Raw genomic sequence first — 21,299 nt, 5'->3', positions numbered from 1 at the left:
AGAAATCCCAAGCCTGCCCTTACACTCTTATGAAAGCTATACATTACTCCAGTTTTCACTGGGGTTTTAATTAAACTCATTACCACTGGTTTATCCAAGCTAATACCTTTTCTCCACAGGACACATTGCAGTATGAACTTCAGAGGAGATCCAAGAATAAAAAGGCTAATGTTATTTCTCTTAATCTTTTTTCCAATTACAAAAAAAGGTGAACTGCTACCCTCTCCGCAATTTCAGGCTACCTGATTCTCACTCCAAAGTCTACTCACCTCAGGGTGGAATAATCTGGGGCTCCAGGGATACCAAATAAGTCAGGAAAGCTTTTTCAACCCTACATTTCTTTTCAATGTATTTAACAGCTATAAAACAAGAAAAAAAACAAACAAACAAAAAACCTCAAACAAACAAAAGAAAAAAAGGGTTGTTTTTTCAGGTGGCAGTCATCTCCTCTCTTAAGTTCAGTAGCCATTATGATGAAGCTTGAATCTCCAGTGTTGGAGAAGATGGAATCTAGAACTCCCTTCTGTCATCAGAAAACAGCAGGAAAATAAGACCACACAGGATGGAGATCCCTTAGGGGATTTCTTAGGGTCACTAAAAATAATTCAGGTTGTCTAAGAAATAAATTTATATACAAGTTGGTCTTACCATATTTGTGAGAAAGAATGTTACTTTAAGAAAATATTCCCATGCTGCAGCCACAACTGTCATGAAAACACCATGCATGAGACCCTGGAAGCCTAAGAGGGGGCACCATGGGGAACCTCTAACTAATTAGACATGAAGCTGGCTTCTTTTAAAAACTTATTAGATAAAAAGCCTTGACTGATCTATTTTCCATTACTCTGAATTCAGGCAATGAAACTTACATCACAGAGAAGCGATAATCATTATTTTTCAAGTCAGCTTTTCATTACTCAAAGCATTCTTCGCAACACAGCAAACCCCAAATGTCTTTTCTAATCCTGGCAATCCCTTTCCCTTGTTCTTTGATCGACCATAAATCTGAACGTTTGCATTCTCTCAACTCAAGGTGTTGATCTACAGCCTGAACATGATTCTGGAGTTTATCTGGAGCGCAGATTTTTCTCATCTCCCACCACTTTTGTATCTCTGGATGAATGGGTATTTGGAGCAAAAGAGTGACACACAGACCATAGGACTTGAAACTTAAGGCACAGGAACTTGTCATCTGCCACAGGACAGAGCATAGGTGAGCTGATCCATTTGTCAGACACATTCTTCTTCACACCCAACATCTTTAGTAATCTGTTTGCTATTGGCATGTCTTCTTCAGATGAGAGTCTTCATTTCTGCCCCTTCACAGCATTTCCCAGATTCATTTGCAGTTGGGGAGTATGCAAGCCCCAAAGGTTATTGCTGAACATCACTAGATAGAAGAAAAGAGGGATAACAGGAGGTGGGTGGCTACCCTGGAGCAAGGAGAGGCTTAGCCAGATGGAAAACAAGCAAAGTGAAAGTGAATGGGAACAAGCATGTCAGCAGTTCCCCTCAAGCTGGTACTGTCCCAGTAGTGACAGCCCAGGTGAAGCATGCCATACAGCTTTGTTGGACAAGAGCACTGGTGTGACAGGGCTGGAAGGAATGTCCCATGAGGAGCAGCTAAGGAGAAAAAGGAGGCTGTGAGGCAACTTCATTGCTCTCTGAAGCTTCTCGAGGAGGGGAAGCAGAGAGAGAGGTGGTTGATGCCCCATGCCTGTTTACTTAGGAGGTGTTGGGACAATAACCTTAATACCATGGTTTAATTTTTGGCCAGGCAGTTGGACTAGAAGACCCTTGTAGATCCCTTCCAACTGAAAATATTCTATTCGAACCCCTTGATTACTCTGGAGAGGGACCTAATGCACACATGCTGTCCTTTGAGTAACTGAATTGTTGCTTAACCAAGAAAGCAGAGTTTAGTTCTTGGTAATTTCATTACAGAGGAGCAGCAGCACACTGCAGCAGTGGGTTTTGCTGCTGGGGCTCTGCATGAAGTCCCTCTCTCTGTGGAGAGCATCTTTAGCAGGACACAGTTACCCAAGCACTGCTGGACTTCTGCACATTTTGGCATCTCTTAACACTTCCTTTTTTTCCTTTCAAATTCTCTCTGCAGGATACAGTCTTTTGAGAAACCATGTGCAAGCTCATCTTTTTTCATGCCAGTACTGCCTTTCCTCTCCCTCCTCTCTCTTCCTTTTGCCATTACTTTTTTTCAAGGTCTAACAGAAAACACTATTCAGATACTTAAAGGTTACAGTTAACTTTTTAGTTCAGCAGTACCTCAAAGAAAGGATTTGTGCTAAAGAGAAAGAAAATAAACAGGGTGTCCTGTTATCTTTAAAAGGACAGCAGCAGATTTCCAAGAGGCACTCTCTATATCGAGCAAAACAAAACCTTATAGAAGGTTTTCTCCTCTCCACAAGTATTCCTTAATCATCTCAGGAAACTAATAGCTAGGTTAGTTTAAACAGATGGTTTAAATTTTGCCTGAAGTACATAAGGGAAGAGTGCACCTCTGCATACAGAGAGAAGCACGGTGTAGGGAGAGCAGTGACTCTGGGAGAGGCAAGATGACAAATAGCAATTCAGTCTCAAGCTGTTTGCAACCTAAATATCTGTCCCCAGCTCAATGCAACAAAGCTCTCTAACGATTTTTGTCTATGCAGGGTGAAATCAAATGACATAACACAAATCTCACTAATTCCTTATTCAAGGCCAACGTTAGCACAGATTATTTATGAAACTGCTGGAACAGTGACAGGCTTTAATGCAGTCTCCACTCTTTTTAAATGATTTTAAGGGGCAAGTTCATCCCTCTTCTGCCCTAATTAATTCAACATATTAGTACCTGAGGAATATTTGACACATATACACAATTTAAATTCATGCTTTAAGCAATAGCTGACCAAGAGGCACCAGGACTATATGACAAACATGACAGATCAGTTGTTTCACATTGTAAGAGGGCCATTAAAAATGAAATGAGGATTTAGTAAGTTATTGACAGAATCACTGGGGAAGCAGGAAGCTAAATGACTTGCTTCAAAATGAAATTATGGCAACTGGAGAGTCAATCAAAACATTGCCTTAGGTCATATCATCACCTCCAGTCAAAGCAGAGCTGTTGCTGAGCATCTCTGCCCCAAGGGTTGATGTTTTCATGTGGGAAACCCATCTGTAATACAGAAAATGATTGTATTATCTCCTAAATCTTTGGCTGTGAAGTCTTGCAAGCATTCATGCGATCTTCTTGGTTTGAACAGCCTCATCACGAGAGGTATGTCCAACCCTGCCTGCCAGCAGCACCACTGCCATCAATCTCTAACACTTTTGCATCGCCTGGGCGGTTATTTGGCAATACACATCAACTAGCTCCTAGCACATTTCCCACTCCTCTTTCTGTACTTGCCAAGAGCAAGCTTGCACTGAAACTGTTGGTCCTGCCCTAAAAAAAACCCCATGCAATATGCCTTAAAGTTAGAAAAGGAACTTAACTAATTCTCATTTATTATCATTTCTTCTTTTACTATGTTTTCTGTAAAAGTAAGAAAATGCCAACAAACCTGTCCAGCTGCAGATACATCTACCTGGGACACGCCACCAAACTTAGAGAAAGCACCTTAATGTGTCAACTGATGGATGGCAGCCTGGCTACCACAGCAAGGACCAACCAAGGGCAGCTCTAGAGCTCAAACCAGGAGCTCTGCAGCTTGTGCCAGAGCCACAGCCCTCCAGCCTGAGGTGGAGCAAAACCTACCACCTACAGCCGGACCTGGGGAAAAGGGAGTAGGCAGCCTAGGTCTTTAAAGAAAGGAAAGATCATGGGAAGGCAGCTAACAGAGGTTCAATTTAATATCTGGCCTCTCAAAGCTCACCTCTGGAACAGAGAAGAAAGCTAAGAGCTTAAGAGACAGCAAGTCTGTCCCAGCTCTGGCTCTTCCCAGTTCTCCTGGTCTCAAGTCTTTGGGTCACCCCATACATGAGGTTGACACACCCAAGCAACCCAGAGAGGCTTCTGTGACAGTTCTGAGATGGGCAATTTAATGCAGCACAGGGCAATGCTGATAAAGGCAACTCAAAGGCACAATTTCTGGTTTTACTATGAAGGCAGTCAACAGCATCAAACTCAAATTGATCAAGAACAGGACGAATATACAAGAAAACTCTACCAGGTATGACCACAGAGCTACTAGCTCTGAATCCACTTTCAGGCACTGGACATCAGTAAGAAATTGGGGGAAAAGTAGAAGACCAGAGGAAATCTTTAGTACTGCCTTCCTTGGATATTCTGTTTGCTTCCAGCAAGTGGTACCTTGGGGACTTCTTAAATCACTGTAAATACATACATTGCATATAGGTCTTTGCAGGATCAGGATTCAAATTCCACAAGAGGAAGGGCCTCTTAGCTCCTCTGTGCTTTTGCACAGCAACCACTCATCTATCTATTGGTGATTTGCAGTTTTGGTCCAGTTTTATGTGTCTATATTTCTGTTCCTGCAAGGTAAAATTTCATCTTATTAATAGTGTGGATCTCTGAGCTACATTTTAAATCCATTTCTTGCAGTACTATAACACAGCTTGAAAAGACCACATTGCCACAAGGCTGAATTCAATAAATTTAATAATTTGGACAAATAATAAGACAAGCCAAATCACAAGACATATTTGTGAAGATACAGATAAAGATGAAAGCACAATAAAAAAGATGGACATCACAAAAGTCATGTTACTTCAATACAAAATCCCAGGCCATGGATTTCCTGCTTTTTCTCCCCAAGTTATGTATCAATATTTGCCAGAACAATTCCCAGGTTACATTCTCAAATTATCACTTCATTTCCAGTGCCTTCTCTCCACAGCTAACAAAATCACTGCCATAAAACTTTGTCTTTTACAGCCAAAATGAGAAACCCTTTATTAGATTATCCCTTCTCTCCCTTGAAAAATAAAGGGGGAAATGCCATTCCAGGAAATAAAAATGTTTAAAAAAAGATCAACCAAACAAAGGCAACTCCTGCACACACACTGTTATTCTTCCCCTTTTGAGTCAGTAACAAAGAGGAAGGAAGAAAACACAGATAAAATAAATCCAGGGAGGAGGTGTGAACGCAGCATGTTCACCCCACTTGGGGAGGGTGTAAAACACCGATCATTGCATACAGACACCCCAACCACCGCCTTGGTGTTTACAAATACTTTGATCAAGCCAAACAGGGAGTGTCATTGTCCCCACTGCACTCTTGTAGCCCATTCCCCAGCGCTGCGATTCCAGGGAGAGTCTGCCAGAGGACATACAGTGCCAGTTACACAAGAGAAGCGCAGAGGCAAATATGCAGCAGAGAGAAAAGTGGGGGGGGAAATATCAGCTCAGCTGCACGCTCTCTTCCTGCTCTCACAACAGCCTCCAAGTCGGGCTTTGGAGCAGATTAACTTTAAAGGGCACAGAAAGATGCTGACAGCTCTGAGGCGAGCAGGAGCGTGCACTCCCCTGCGTGCACACATTTCACTGCCACCCGCCCAAAACGTGCGTGTCTGTGCTCCACAAGCAATTGCAGCGATAACGTGGATACAGATGGGGAAAAAAAACTCCCGATGTCACGCACTAAGGAAAAAAAAAAGTCTAGTATCTTGCACTAATATCATTGCACTGTTCAAGTAAAGATCTGAACTGCATGTCGGAAACAGCAAGGAAACAGGTAAAAAAGTAAAAAAGCCACACTAAAATTAAGTTCTGTTGGACCACAAAGTTTTTACAAAGTTTAAAACTATATACACTTCTTGGATTTGTGATAAAAGGGGGAAAGCCCAGAATGGTAGGGTGGAAGCTGAAATAAACCATCGTGCTGTCCAATCGACATTTTTTAAGATGCATACTCATGACACGACTTGGAAAAGAAGCCTGGACCAACTGCACGCAGCTGTAAGTGCGAGCCAGTTTGACTCAAATTCCCCCATTTCCCTGAAAGAAGGGAGGAACGAGGGTGTCAAAACGCAGCAGCTGCACGACGCAGCTCGCCAGCCCCTCCAAACCGATCCTCGCTTATTCGACTTTTAAAAACACTCTGGTTTTCTCCCTCAGTGACCCCGGGGCTCAGAAGCACTTAACGACCGCAATTACATCCATCTTCGTTCCCGCTGTTACCCAGTGCCGATGCCGAACGGGACAGGGCTCCCCGCGGTATCCGCCGCGCAGGACCGCGCTGCTTCGGGGCGGACGGAGCATCCCGGAGTCGCGGGAGTTTCGCGGCAGCTGCGAGACGCGCAGCGCGGGCGCGGAGGTGCCGGCGCGGCGGGGACGCACCGGCCCGCCCGGGAGCGGCACGCATCTCCGCGGGGTTTCTCCAATTTAGAGGGGGTTGTTTCTCCTCCTCCCCTTTTCCAGCAATGCCAAGGAAAGGCGGCGCAGCCCCGCTCGGCAGCGTTTCTCCCCGCTGGGGAATGCACAGTGCGGGGAAGCACTGCGAAAGATTTGGGGGGGAGGCGGGGGGAAGGAAGAGGTAAAACATACACCGAAAAAAAAAGAGAAAATGATCGCAGAACTCACCTGGTTTGGGATTCTTCCTCCCTCTTCACGATCATGAAATGAGGTGGGAGCCAGGAGCCCGTCACCGGCGATTAGGAGAAGGCTGGCAGCCCCGGGCCGCCCCACAACAGAGACAGCGGCTCTGGGTACGGTGCAGCCCCCGCGCACTCCGGGATTGGTGCTGGACCACCCCGGCACGGCGCTGAGCTCCAGAGATGGATGCAGGGCAGCCCGTTTTCCCGGGAACGGCTGCTGGCCACCCACCCAGCGCAGGGCAGCTCCCCGGGATGGGTGCAGCGGCGCTGGGCGCAAAGGCAGCCCCGCTCGGGGATGGGTGCGGAGCTCCCCCAGCTGTGCAGCGCAGCCCCCTGGGAGAGGTGCCGAGCCACCCTCGGGCCAGGACAGGCCTCCCCGGGACGCGTGTAGCGGGGCTCAGTGCAGGGCAACGCTCTTCAGGGGTGGGTGCAGGGCCGTTGCCGGCACAGGGCAACCCCCCAGGCTGGTGCCGGAGCAGGGCTGACCCGGGCCGGTGGCGGGGGGCCGGAGCGAAGCGGTAGTCGGAGCGGGAGCGGGGCCCCCCCGCCGAGGCCGGCAGCGGGAGGCGGCACCGGCGGAGCACAATGAACGGCGGCGCGCCCCCGCGGCCGCCCGCTGGGCAATGACATCACCCCTCTCGCCCGCCGGGGCGGGGCCAGCGGCCGCGCTGCCGTCTCTCCATTGGCTGGCGCCGCCCGCAGCGGGGGCTGCTGGGGATGGTAGTTTTTTGAGGAGGGCCCCCTCGCGATGGTGCGTGGGGCAGGGACTCGACTTCCCGGCAGGCCCCGCGCCGCGCGCGCTCAGTGGAGAGCGGGGGTGTGGGGAGGGAGGCGGCGGCGGCCGCCATGTTGGTGGCGTGGGATGCCCTTAGCTCGAGAGGAACGGCCGAGGAAGCGGGTTAAGATGTCGGAAAAGGGAAAGGGCGGGAGAGAGGTGTTAGTTCGGGGCGGGTAGGAGGGTCTTGTATGAGGGGATGAGACTGCGGCCGAGGGGCCGCGGCGGGTTGTGCGGGCTCCTAAGGACGTTGCGTAGCGGCCGGCTTGTCCGTCGGTGCCCGCTGCGCTCGGTCGGGCAGTGCCGCCTCACGGCGGGAGCAGGGGCGGCGAGGGGCCGTTCCTGGGGCTCGCCCCTGTGTGGGCCGTGGCGGCGGGACCCTGAGGCGGGCGGGAGCGGCGGCCGTGAGGTGGGTCCGCGGCGGGAGCGGGGGCCGCGCTGGGGTGGGACGGGGAGGCCGCTGCCTGTGGCGCAGGGAGCCGCGGCGCTCCGGAGTACTGCTGATAGAAGGGCCCCGGGCGGCGGCGGTGAGTGCTTGGCCCCAGAGCGTGGGTTAGGAGTGAGGCCTGGCTCTCAGCAGGAGCGGGCCGGGGCGTGTCCGTGCCATACACCAGCTGACGGGCTGTGCTTGGGCGTCTTTTTAAGTTTCGTGGCACCTGTCTAATGTCCGGTAACTGCACTGATAGTGTTTGGCCGTCGCAGATAACGTGGTTTAGTGTGCCCAGCAGAAGGAGCTTTGCTCGCTGCTGGAGGCGGGTGTCCTGGGGTGTCTATAGAGACACGCACCCACCTTGGAAAAGCTGAGAAGGCACGAGGGGCGGTGAGACCTCTCGACCATAGGCCTTTCTGATTTCTTACTGTGCTCGCTGGGTGGCGTTGGCATGGCGTAGCCAGCTTATTGGGTGCTGTCTGACTTTCAGTGTACCGGCTGGCTGGCATGTAGGAGGTAGGCTAGATTTTGAGAAGCAGGTTGTAGGCTTTCCTATATTGAACATCATGCCTGCTTGTGGTACTCTGGGGAGTGGGAAATGATCCACTCATCAAATGAGAGATGAATTCAATCTCCATTAGACCTAAGGGGATGGGAGTTCTCTGAGCCGGCGTGCTCCAAACTGGAAGGAAGAGTACTCAAAAGTATTACATTGTTTGTGAAATAACACTATTTCTAGTTACAGCTGATTCCTGTGAAATAAAGTACTTTATTATTGTAAGAAGATATTCTATTGAAAAGAGCTGTGGAGAGTTTTGCAGGCTCTCTGGAAATCTTGGCTAAAGTCCAGTAGTGGCACAGCTCAGAAAAAAAATGGCTTACAAGTTTTTATTTCATACTTTGGCTCCTCCTGGAGGTAAGTACAATGCATTTGCTCAGCATGTTGCCTCACAATGACTATGCACATGCAGTAGTCTGTTTGCCCCAGCATACACTTGAATGGTGAGGAAGGGATGTTATGAGATGTTCTTGTGATGCAGTTGCTTAATCTGAACCTTGCAGCCTTTCAAGATTTGCTGATATTGCAGCAATGTGTGTCATCCTTTTAATTCTATAATTACACCTCCCTTCAGTTAAAGAATCTGAACCAGTTGCTTGCCTTCCTGTGAAATGTTTGATATTTTGAGACAGGAGGTGCATTTCCTACCCCCAACATGTCCAATTGTGCCACATTCATCCCTGAAGAAGAGGAGCAGAGGGACTGTGATGCTCTGTTGGTGCTCTGTTCAGTAATAGTTGCACACATCCAAAGAATTTGGAGTTACAACAACAGCTTCTTTTATTCCATTTTTACTTCTTTGTTCTCAACACAGATACCTTTATATTAGTTGTGCTGTGGGTGGAGAAAAGAGGCAGTGACAGGATGACTTCTATCACAGCAGTTGCCCACTGTAAACTTTTAAGTCTGTGCTGTAAACTTTTAAGTCTGATGCCAAGTAATGATGTTATGTACTGCAGTGGGTAACAGAGGGGAGGAGCTTGAGTGTCTTCTTTATAGCAGGCAGAAGACATCTATGTGACATCTCTGTGATGATCTGCTGACTGGGCTTTGTTATTTAAACTGGCTTAGAAAGTGCTTCACCTACATTGATTCCCTCTCTTCTTCCCCTTCCCCCCTGTCAGTGCTGCAGCTCTGGGGAGGAGACCAGGATGCATCCTGCATTACAGATGATTTCATTTTGTTGTTTATACCTTGTTTCTTTCTCTGAAGCTGTAGATGCCCCTGATGGCTGTTGAAATGTAGGAAAAAGGAATTAACTTCAAAAACTACCCAAGCAAATACTTGATGCAAGGGACAAGTAAAATAGTTCTCCCTGTGTCTAGTTCACGTTCATCAGTTTGGAGATGTTTGATTCTTGTCAGTGTGTGGATCTTGCTCGCTGATCCCAGCTTGTCAAGAGATGTTAATGATGAAACCCACGTTCCATGGCTCACACTTGGATATTCTGCTCACCAGAAAGCGACAGTGTCTGAGGCTCTTCTGACCCAACAGGTCTTAATTGCAAGATCCACAAACAGCTTAGAGTCTTATTGCAGAAATAAGTGTGTCTCCGCATGTCATATGCAAAGACTAAGGTGATGACAGTGGAGATGCTGCCTTTGGCACCTCTGAAATATGAGTACACTGGTGTAATGCTGTTAAGGACCTCCCCCGGGTGTCTGTACAGGCCTGAGCCTCTGAAACTGGGATGTTTGTGTGCGCTGGGGATGCTGTGCAGACACTCCATGCTGCAGAAGCTGTGGATTGTCTGTGTTCTTAAAATGGTTTTGGTCACTGGACTCAGGTAAGCAACCAGCCAGCATCCTGAGGTGGTTGGAAGACCCTGCAAGAGGGATGCTGAAGATGAGGATGAGTGGGATTGAGTACGTGATGCCTTTGATCAAAGGAGAAACTGCTTAATCTAAACGTAATCTGAGTTCACATGTAGAAACCTGTCTTGACATCTCGGCTTTCGTTCTGACAAGTTCTTGCTGTTAAAAAAAACTGGAAGGATTTGGATGCTCTTCACTGGATAGTGTACCAAACTCAGCTCTGCAGGCTGCCTGCGAAACACACCCATTGATGAGAGTATACCTACAGATAGGTGTTATGGTGAGACAGTTGGTCAGGTATCTGAGGTTCTGTCAACATCCATGCAAGTGCAGGATTTGGGGGTTCTCTCAGGTCTTGCAAATCAATTGTCAGGCCTTGTGTAATTCCTAGTATGCAGATTAGTTGGATGAGCAGATTTCCCTGTGCACTCACAGTGGAATATTGATGTGACCTATGATAGTCATGGCATTTAATTTTTGTTTTAAAATCCCTTTTTCTTAATGATCCCAGCTGTGAAAGTTATCCATAGTCCCCTTGGATGAAGGAGGAGACTTCAAGTGTCACTGACCAACTGCTTACTTCAAAGCCTATGGGGGAAGGGTGTAAAGTCTGAAACATCAAAGTTACTGCTCAGGTTCTGGAGGCTGAAGAAGGCTCTATGAAGGGGTTTTTTGTTTGCAGTTGTCTGTCGTGGAGCTGTTTCCAAGAGAGTTGGGGAACTGCATGGTGAAAGGTGAGTGAGTTCAGCTGGGTAAGTACTTCTGTATGATGTTACTGTTTCCAGGTGTCTTAACACAGAAAAATACATTACTCTTCTGGTTTGTGATTAAAACACGGACAGCTTGGAGAAAAACACGGGTAAGACTGGAAGACTTCTGTGCCTAAGTCCTCTCAATGAAATTGAAGGGAGGCAGCTGTTAAGCTAGATTCTGGAAGTACTTGGTATTCTTGCATAGCCAAAAAAGTTTGGAAAGCTGCTCTGCAAGTAGTTCTAGTGACTAATTATAAAGTGTTACTTTTTTATCTTTCAGGACAAGAAGAGCTCTCTTAAGAGCAGTCAAGAACCTCTTCAGGTAGCACGGAGAGTTGCTTCAACTGAGAAATGGCAGCAGTTGAGCTGCAGTTAGGCAGCAGGAAGGGGTGTGCAGGCTTCTGCAGGTCCATGGATTCCTAAGCTCTGGTTTCTGAAGGAACTATTTAAGTAGAGGGAAAAACTCATGTTGCTGCAGAACTTTCAACTCCCTTGAATTTAAGTGAGAGCTCAACTGATACTGAAATTATTTTTATTGTAGCTAGTGGAGAAGGGCATCAGAATAAGGGACTAAGTGCTAATCAGGGTCTTGTGCTGGGGAAGAGGTTGTAGACAGGCCCCATGTGAGAGCATATTTGGAGCATTCAGAACCTAAACACTTCAGGTTTTATCAAGTGTTTCCTGATTTAAAAATTGGGGCTTTGTTTGGTCCACCTGACTCCTGCAGAGATCCTGGCTGAAGACAAGAAGCCTTCCCCACCGCTGGGTAGCTGGAGACTCAGGCACATATCCCACAGTCAGATGGGCTTCAGGGCTTTTTGCCCACTTGCACTGCCCCCAGCACAGCTTGGTGAGAGCCTGCCCTGCACTGAGCAGCAAGGGGCATTGCCGCAAGGTTCCCTTGCTGCCAATCCTGGGAAGGTGTGTTTTTGTTGTGTAGTGACAAACCTGAGTCAGTGATACCCTTCAGCTGATGCACGTGTGTGTGCCAGACAGTCTGTGGGCTGACAAATCCTCAAGTGTGGTACCAGCTTTTACTCCTTGGAAGAAAAGTGAGGAAGGCAGCAGGCAATGCTTTTGAAGGCTGATGGGAGATGCTGCTGAAATTGAACGCCCACTAGACATCTCTCTGTGGGAGAACATGGTTTGATAGCTGCCAAGTGCTGTGACAAAGGCAATGTGAGCCTTTAGTTATGGCCATCTTCCACCATTGCTCTTTCTCCTTCTGTTAAGAGCTGCATAGGTGAAAAGTTTTGAGGCACAAAGAGAGTGTGAAAGCCATAACCCAAGGTAAAAATTTGAACAACTGTGATTTTGTGTCAAATAATGCACCAATATTTCTTTTCTAAGCACGCCCTGTAGCTGAAGTGACATACTGGAGTCCCTGGGCCTGCATGCTGCAAGTGTTTGAATGCAGTGGTGCAAAATTATGTGCTACTTCATGTGTGATTCAGCTTCAAATACAAGTGTTGGCAGTTTGAGGAGCTGAACAACAGTACTGCAGTCAGAGCATTCCTTAGCACATAGCAGCTGCTTCCTTTGGGATAAGCAACGCTGAGCTGTGAGAACACACACAGTTGGGAGAGCAGTGGCTGATAGGGTCCCATGCCACAATTCCCCGTGTTTGCTCTCTACCTCACCTTGGACTCCAACCCAAATGTTGAGCTTTTCTGTACACCAGCACTGGGTGGCTCATTTCCACCCTCTGATTGTTTTTTGGTTGATTGGTTGGTTTTTTTTCTGTTTCTCTGCAAATACCTCTTCCCGGAAAACTGGAAACAGTAAGTATCTCGGGTTCCTGGCCAAGTTTCCACTCACAGAGTTTCGTTTGCTCCATTCTGTCAAGTTATTTTGAGGCAGTGCTGTAAGGATACAGCTTGGGGACTGCTAGTGAGCAGCTAACCTTTTTGTCCTGGCCCTGCTCCACGCAGATCAGACTCACACAAACCCTACTCCTTGTGAGGAGTCCAGTGGCAGCTCCTGCAGCCCTTGGTGTCCTGTTACAGCACTTAATGAAAAAGACACTACTACACTGCTCTTGCAGAGATACAGGAGTGGACAGGCCAAGGTCCATCACTTTCCCTTCATGACCTAGAATCTGAACCTTCTGCATATGTGAGGCTTGGTGAACTGTTACCCCTTGGCTTCCTGTGCCACAGTACACAATTCCCTTTCTTGTCAGCTGCTACCTGGAGCAGCATAGTGAGCTACTGATGCATTTTTAGAGTCATAGAATGGTAGGGATTGGAAGGGACCTTTAGAGATCATCTAGTCCAGCCCCCCTGCAGAAGCAGGTTCACCTAGATCAGGTCACACAGGAACACATCCAGGCGGGTCTTGAAGACCTCCAAGGAAGGAGACTCCACACCTTCATGTTTAAATAGAACTTTTTGTGTTCCAGCTTCATCCCATTACCCCTTGTCCTGTTGCTAGATGCAATAGAAAAAAGAGCTGCCCCAACCTCCTGACACCCACCCTTTAGATATTTTTAAATATTAGTGAGATTCCCCCCTCAGTCTGTGTTCTGTGGGTCACGGTGGGAGCACAGGAGGTTTGCAATGTAGCTTTCTTAAACTTGGATTGTGTTAGTGAACTGGTTCAGAGTGTAACATGGCACTAAAGGCAGGTGGCTAGGTGCACAGCGGAAGTCAGAAATTCTGGAGCTTGCTGCTGAAGCTTCTCATTAAATTGTGCATCTAAGGATGCAGTTCGTTTTGTGGGGGAGCAGCAGGAGGGCGTTTCTTGTGCACATGTTTTTAGTAACCCTGTTTTTCTGCTCTAGGTCTCATGACCAAGCCAGATGCTTTCCCTGACTGGGCAGCAGCAGCTCCAGAAACCCTGATGTCTGTAAGCAGCACTGGTCATTGCAACATATAATTCAGAACAATCCCAGTGGGATAAGAGATGGAGTAAGATGTGGAGCAGTTTTTGCCAAGGATGGAGGTTTTTGGCTGTTACAGGGAGTACCAATACATTATCTTACAGAATCACACAGAACCTTAAGGGTTGGAAGGGACCTTGAAAGATCATCTAGGCTAACCCTCCTTGCCAAAGCAGGGCCACCCTAGAGTAGGTCACACAGCAACTCATCCAGGTGGACTAATTCCTTATATTGAGAAGAGTTGTATGTTACCCCTGCACATGTAGCCAAATATTCCTTTGATGGCAGACTAGATCTGTAAAAATTGGATTGAATACTGAAGTGTTTCCCTTATCATGGATAAAAGTTCCACATCAACATTGTTGCAGTGCTTCTGATGTAGATGAAGCCAGCTTCACTGCTTTGTGCTGTTACAATGCAAGTATGGTTTTCTGCCTCCCCTCTCATCATGGTGAATGCTGTCCTCTGAGGACGAAGTGGCAGCAACTGCTGGAGTGACATGCAGTGGCTTTGCTGCACTTGCTCTACCTTAGAGAATGTCAGCTAAGATAATTGAGTCTCCTAAGAGGCAGATTATTGATGTTGTTAACCTTTCTGGAAAAATGAGAAGTAGAAGCAGATGCAATCCTCAGATGAATTGAAAGGAGGGTGTTGGAGGTCTCACCGGGGGTAAAGTGCAGTCATGATTTGCCGGCTCATGTCAGTGAGTTCTGCTCAGTCTCCTGCAAATTCCTGCCAACTGAATGCTCCCCTCATGTCCAGGGAAGGTTGTGACTGGAGCAACTGCTATCCCAATGCTGCCTCCTGGAAACAGGAGGGTGAGGAAAGAGTAGTGGATTCAAGAAAAATAAATGTGCTTCCTCTTCATTATAAATAATTACATCTATTTAGCTGACACTAATCATTTATAAATATTTGATAATGTAAATAGATTTGCAAATAGGTACCTGGAAATGTAGGTATGTATGTTTATAAAATGTATATCTTTAGATGATATATTAATAAGTAACTGTAATGCATAATAAGACTGGGTAGTTTGGAAAAATGGAGGAGCTCTGTGTTGCCAGCAGACTCCTGGGCTGGAGTAGCTGTTCTCTCTCGAGAGCAGATGGAACGTGACAGTCTGGTCCCCAACAGATACAGTCAGTGTGAATCCTCTTGTTTTGTTAAATTTTTCAATCATGTCTGTCTTTTAAACTCTCATCCCTGAGCAGGTTATTTGGCTGTAGCTTTCCCGAGTCCGGCAGCATGTGATGTGTTTGGCCATGCAGACAGGTACATGTGGGGTTCTCACCAGTTCCTGTCAACACTCCACTGTGGCGGCTCTCCAGGATTCATTCGGAGTGGTGGTGCAGCCACGTGCACATGGGTTTGATGGGCTCTCAAATATCACAGCCTTTTTTGTTAGTCATTTCTCCCTTATCCAAAGGTAAGTTTAGGCACAAATCATGGCAGCTGAGGCCCTGGGTTTGGAACATGCCTGCCTCCTTTGTCTAGGGGAATCTGCCTCAGGTACAGCTGATTTACCAGCCCCACTCCTCTCAAAGGAAACGTGAACTTTGGCTGTGCAATGGTAGTGCTTTGTGTACACAATGTCCAGGTCATGTGGAATGCAAAGGATGGCTGCCCCAGCCTTCCCTGAATTTACTGCTCAGCAACTGTGGCAAATCCTGATTAAGGGTCACTTTTTGAACACTTAAAGAAACACTATCAAAGCTATTAGGAAAGGTGACAACAGTATTTGGTGGCAAGGTTCACTCTAGTGCTTACTACATCGAGGAGATACAAAAAGGAAAGAGTTGAAATGGATTTAGAAGGATGTTCACAGATAGAGATGCAAAAAGGTAAAGGAGACCCTCCCCTTGAGTCACAGGTTGAAAATGAACCCCCTTGCTTTCAATACTCAGGAGTGGAGGGGTGGCTGGATCCGGCCAATGCTCAGGCTTGGTCAGTGGTTTATATCTAAAGCATTATGTACACACTTAATTCTTAATATCTCTTAGCTAAGATTTCAAAGGTTCAGCATGCTTATTCCCAGTGCACTTACTGAGTATCTGTTTTGAGAAGAGGTTTCTCTCTCTGTGCCTGGTGTTAGTTCACACCAAAGTTTGAACCCTTAGGCTTTCCAAGGCAGAGTCATGGGCATCAACATATATAAAAGTGATTAATAGAACAGCAGGGAGATCAGCAACTGGGTGCCTCTGCAGGGGAAGGAAGAAGGTGAAGGAATAGAACGTGAACAAAGGAATTCCTGGGCAGTTACACCCTTACAGAGTGTTCACCTGCCCCTCACATCACCATTCAGTTCAGTTGTGGTATTTGGGTCTGGGGTCTGCTTGTTCCTTGGATCCTTCGTCTTCAGACAGGCTGTTACTTTGTTGACTTGCAGGTGCTGTTGCTGGATGCAGCCTCCTTTATCTCCTGGTTTGGGTTAGCTCTGAAAGTCTTGTTTTGCATGAGCAAAAACATGTTCAGTAAAGTCTTGGTGGGAGTTTACAGCTTGCAGCATAAGGCTTCAGCATTGTAGCTGATACGTAGGTGTTGAGGGAGGCTTTGTGCTGACACGTGTTTTCCAAACTTTGGCTTTGTTCCTTTTCTGTAGTATCTGCTCATCAAGCATACATCACCCACCACACTGCTCAGTCACTCGGTTATGTCCTGATGTGTGTGTCCCAAGACAGTTTCCTCTAGTTTTGCCATGTGGAGCTGTTGAATTGAGTGGCTGCAGAATTCCACCTGTTGCATCCCATCATTATAAAGAAGAAAAAAAGCTTGGAAGAAAGACCCTCCTTTCCTTCTCTGTTGGGATGTGCTGAACAGCTCCAGTGCTGGTGCAGGGGTCTGCATCCATCCCCTGCCTGGGTGGTGGGGCAGCAGCACCCTGTGCTGGAGGCCATGGAGAGACACCAGTCTCAAGAGATGCTGTTGTCTACCTTGGTCAACTGTCCTCGTAGCTTCTCTGTCCCTCTTCCTGAAGCTCATTCCTATTCTTGCCTGAAGGAATCTGCTCTAATACATCCCTTCAGCGCAAGCAGCTCTTAGGTACAGGAGGCCTGGATGTGTTCTGGTGTGCCATCAGATGATTCAGATCCCTACATAGTTTGTAACAAAAGGGACATTAATGTGGATGAGGGCCAAGAAATACCTTTTTAGAGTCTTCTGTGTGACCTCTCCTAAATTTGACAAGCCACATTAGGTGACTTGGTTTTCTTTTCAGTGGCCTGTGGTCAGATATTCACCTGTGGCCATGTCATGGTAAGCTCACATTAGGAGTTTTAAATCCTGTCAGTAAGAAGGCCCCGATGAGCTCGCAATGTGAAGGTAGCTCTATGCTTTTTCCAAAGGTCCTTCAGAGCAGCTGTTGGTGGGAAGAACACATGTTCACTCATTTGCACTTTTTTGTAGTAGCCGTTTCAGCCCCAGAGGATCCCTGTGTATTCTGTGTAACATATCAACTGCATTTCTTCATTTGTACAAAGGCATAGAAGTGATGTTTCTTCTAGACAATTTTTTTCAAGTTTTGTATTACAGCTGCCTGTATCCACATGAGGTAAGTCAGGAACATTTAAATAACAAATTGTAAAATTGGGCCATAATCCACAAGAGTTATTTAGCTCCAACTTCAGAGGACCTGGATCCTCTCATAGTACATTCAGTGGCAAATAATTTATACCTCAGGACCATATTTCACCCTGGACAATGTCTGTGTGAATATCTGGCTGCTGCAACTCCAACATCTCTTAATCTGTGGGACAAAATATTTGATTTCCCACTGAATCTTGGTGGGGGCAGGGTGGGAGAGATCTAATAACACTTGAAACGTAGATGAGAAGTGCTCACTGTGTGCTGAGTTTCATAGTTTTAACCTTTGCGTATTTAAAACATTAAAGTAGCACCTTCCATTCCCTAAACTTATGAGAGCTGAGAACAAATAAGTCTGTGCAGCCATTTGCCTCACTCAAATACCTCCAGGACACAATTGCTCTTTTGCAGGTACCCAGTGATGATGCAGAGCTCAGAACCAGCCAGGCACCACGGAAACAGAACAGTACCAAAACGTGTCAGCAGGCTGAGCCTGGCCACCCCTTCCACACTGTTACACCTGCAGTGTTCTGTTTGAAAACTATTATCGCTGGGAAAAACTAATTGCCAACGTTTTAAAGAGGAGAATCAAATACTTAGTACATCTATAGGGTTCCCCCGTTGAAATGCATTCACAAGTGTTACCAGCTGCCACTCCCACTTCATAACTGGAAGCTGCCTGCAGAGAAAATGTAACTTTTTGAACCTTGAAACTTTTTAACTACTCATCTGTTTTCACAGCCAGTTTGTGGCATCACTGGAGATGTTCACGTTTCTACGCCCAAGTATTTCTTTAGTGTAACAGTAAAAGTGACAGAGGAGCCCTGATTTTCAAAGCAGGACCAGTAACATTTCATTTTAAATGGAAGGAATGTATGCGAGTGGTTATGCAGTCTGTCACTTCAGGCGGGATGTGTGTGGTTTACTCGCCCCTCTATTTTGCCTGCAGAGCAGCAAAGAGAACATGGATCGTGTTAGCACTCAGAAGCCCTCCTCTTGGCTGCCGGGCTGTGGCTGTGAGTTTGAGGAGGCTGGAGGCGGGTGCGGGCTCTGCGGGGATGTCCGTTGCGGGACCCGGCAGCCCGCGGCTCTCTCCCGCTCCAGCTCCGCGCCGCTCGGCTCACTGCTCCCAGCTGCTCCGGCACCCAACGCCGCGCCGTGCCGCAAATGCCCTCCCGGGCAGCTTTGGGGTGGCAGAGGCCGCTGCGGCGGCCGTGCCCTTGGGCGCTGCCGGCACAGGGACGGCAGCTCCCTGGCCGTTCCTGCCTTCCCGCAGTGCTCTGTGCACTTCTTTAATTTCCTAACCCCTCCGTTTGTCTTTAGTAGCAATTATAAGGAATTAAGTATTTAACAATGAGTTTTATTTCAGCTTTTCCTCACTATTTTGCTTTGACATTCTTCCAGGTGAGAATAACCAAACGTTATAATTAAACTTAGGAGGGCAGGTTTGAGATGTCACTGGTGGGGAACTACTTGAGTCCAGGACCAAAGGCTTGGAAAGAAAGAACTGTGCATAAGTTGATGGTGTTCTAGCATTGATCGGGGATTGAAACTTTGACACTAATAGTGGATGAAATTAATATTGCTGAACTTCAGCCACCCAGCAGATGCCTAGTGTGTGCTTAGGTGTTCTTCACTTCATGGAGGGGACTGCACACATCTCAGGGCTGATTTCAATACCTCTTACTCTAATTTGGGATTTTAAGTTTACAGAAAAGAAGCTCACAGGAGCCCAATTCCAAACAACGTTTGTGCATCGATAATTATGTGGAGCCTCTCTTTGTGCAACAGTTAATGACTAAACAGTTAATTACGTAACTATTATGCAGCAGTGGGCTCAATTCACATGTTTGTGTTACAGGGAGACTAATTTGTCTCAGGAGATGTCTGTTGCTCTCTGTTGACTAATGAGGGAGCAGAGGTTAGGCTTCTCCAAGTTGGATTTCTAAGCTACACACCCAGTTTAGCCACCTCTCACCTGCCGTGCCTCTGGGCTGGTGTCCCTGGTACTGGGTAATACTCTGCCTCATCTTTAAAGGTCTGTAGGCCCTTAATAGAATTTATGGATCTAATTTCACAGCCAGTTGTATAAAGCAGGACAGTTACTTATGCAATTAGTAGGCAACAGAATCATAGAATGGTAGGGTTTGGAAGGGACCTTTAGAGATCATTCCAACCCCCCTGCAGAAGCAGGTTCACCTAGATCGGGTCACAGTAATTAACCTTTTTCCAAAGTCAGTGGAATTCCACATGGGAGCAATTGCACAAGCATAAGTTCAGGCTGTTGTTGACAAGAGATCTGTTAGGAAGCTGTACAGGATGAAAGGTAAGTGATAATGGAAATTTTATCATATAGTGGTTTATCTTCTGTATTAGATGTCCCGAGAATTCTACATGTGTCTAAATAGTTTTAAAAGGCTTGAACAAAAAAAATAATCCAAAATCCCTGTTGCTGATTTCAGGTTATTCAGCACTCCAAACTTGGATTTTTAAAACTGATGTTTACCTAAAATTCTTTAACTTTTTTTTTTTTTTAAAGGAGCACCAGCAGTCTTCATTTTGAACTCTGTCAGAGGCATAGCACAGATGTCTTCACACCTACTAGGGCAGGTAATGTTCCTCTCTGCAGAAACAGAGCAACCTAGTGACCAATTCAAGCAAAAGATTGAAGAGGCATCTCCCATAATGGCTACAAACAGCAGAGAAGCTCTGTTTTTCTCTTCCACAAAACACAGACAATACTAAACACATCCACGAGAGGGATCCACATCCTCCCCTTTTGCAGGGAGCAAGTCACAGTCACACAATGGTAGGGGTTGGAAGGGACCTTCAGAGATCATGCAATCCAACACCCCTGCAGAAGCAGGTCCACCTAGATCAGGTCACACAGGAACGTGTCCAGGCGGGTCTTGAAGACCTCCAGAGAAGGAGATTTCAAAACTCCCTGGGCAGCCTGTGCCAGGGCTCCCTCACTTGAACAGTGAAATAGTTTTTCCTTATATTTAAATGGAACTTTTTGTATTCCAGTTTCTTTCCATTACCCCTTGTCCTATCACTAGTCTTTTGAACCACTTTCCAAAACCAAGTCCACAGCGCAAGAAGGGTATGTGATATATTTGAACACAGACAAATGCCATGAGAATGATTAAGAGATTAGAGGAAAGTGTCAGGGGGATAAGACAAGGTTATTGCAGCCACAGCAGTGTATTCATGACACCAGCATATGCTATGGCTCTTTGGGAACAGTTCCCAGGCCACAGCAGACTATAGGATTTAAGTATGCCCAGCACTCACACTCTGCTTGAGGTTAATCACATGGATCTCGTGTGATTCCTTGCTGTAATGAGCTGTCAGCACATGCACGGGCTTTCAACTTATAGAAATGACCCATGATTTACGAAACAGCCTCTTCCTGTTTGCAGTGATGCAGTGAAACACTGACTCATCTCTAGCCCTTCAGCCTTCCCTATACAGGCTCTGTTATTTGCTACCTGTCCCCTAGGAATTGGGTTGATGAGACTGAAAAACAGTTTTCACTTGAACTAGTCTCAGTTTTATCAGTTTGGGATAAATTAAAGCCCTTTTGCTTGGAAAAAGGTTTGAATTAGGCTTAAATTAATGAACCCTCAATTTTGTGAGTTAATTACTTGCATTTGCTGAATGCCAAAGCAACTAAATCTCCTTCCATAGTGTGGTGAGTCCGGGGGCCCAAGAAGTCTAGATTAAGCTGGAGAGGAAATATTGCAGGGTTCCACTGGGCTGTATTTCACTGCCTTTTGGAGAAAGCCCCTCATGCCACTGAAAGCAGTATGACATCTGACCCTTGGAGGGATTAAATGGAGTAGATGTCTGAAAACAAAACATGAATTCTTTCATCAGCTTTGCACAGTTGGGTATGTTATCCTTCCTCTATACAATACAGCAGGGGCTTAGGTAAAGCAGGCT

General features: G+C 46.7%; 1 protein-coding gene and 1 long non-coding RNA gene across 7 annotated transcripts in view; one reads left to right on the top strand and one right to left on the bottom strand.

Moving 5' to 3' along the window:
• RAB30 (RAB30, member RAS oncogene family) overlaps nt 1-7,171 on the bottom strand; it is a 53,145-nt gene extending 45,974 nt beyond the window's left edge. The window contains exon 1 of one of the 2 annotated variants that reach the window (XM_061991117.1): nt 6,548-7,171. The gene's annotated coding sequence lies outside the window, so the exon portion shown is untranslated. Of the gene's footprint in view, nt 1-4,349; nt 4,441-6,547 lie in introns of those variants that run through there. The other variant, XM_061991125.1, reaches the window with a different exon arrangement.
• A 594-nt stretch (nt 7,172-7,765) lies between these two features.
• The window catches only part of LOC133624986 (uncharacterized), a 26,802-nt gene continuing 13,268 nt past the window's right edge, over nt 7,766-21,299 (top strand). For 3 of the 5 annotated variants that reach the window (XR_009818269.1, XR_009818270.1, XR_009818267.1), the window contains exon 1: nt 7,766-19,964. This is a non-coding gene — a long non-coding RNA (uncharacterized LOC133624986). The remainder of the gene's footprint in view (nt 19,965-21,299) is intronic. The other 2 variants (XR_009818272.1, XR_009818271.1) reach the window with 2 other exon arrangements.

Source organism: Colius striatus, chromosome 1, assembly GCF_028858725.1.
Source record: "Colius striatus isolate bColStr4 chromosome 1, bColStr4.1.hap1, whole genome shotgun sequence".
Lineage (NCBI taxonomy): Eukaryota > Metazoa > Chordata > Aves > Coliiformes > Coliidae > Colius > Colius striatus.
The sequence above is the reverse complement of the archived record's forward strand: the minus strand, read 5'-3'. Positions and strand labels throughout refer to the sequence as shown.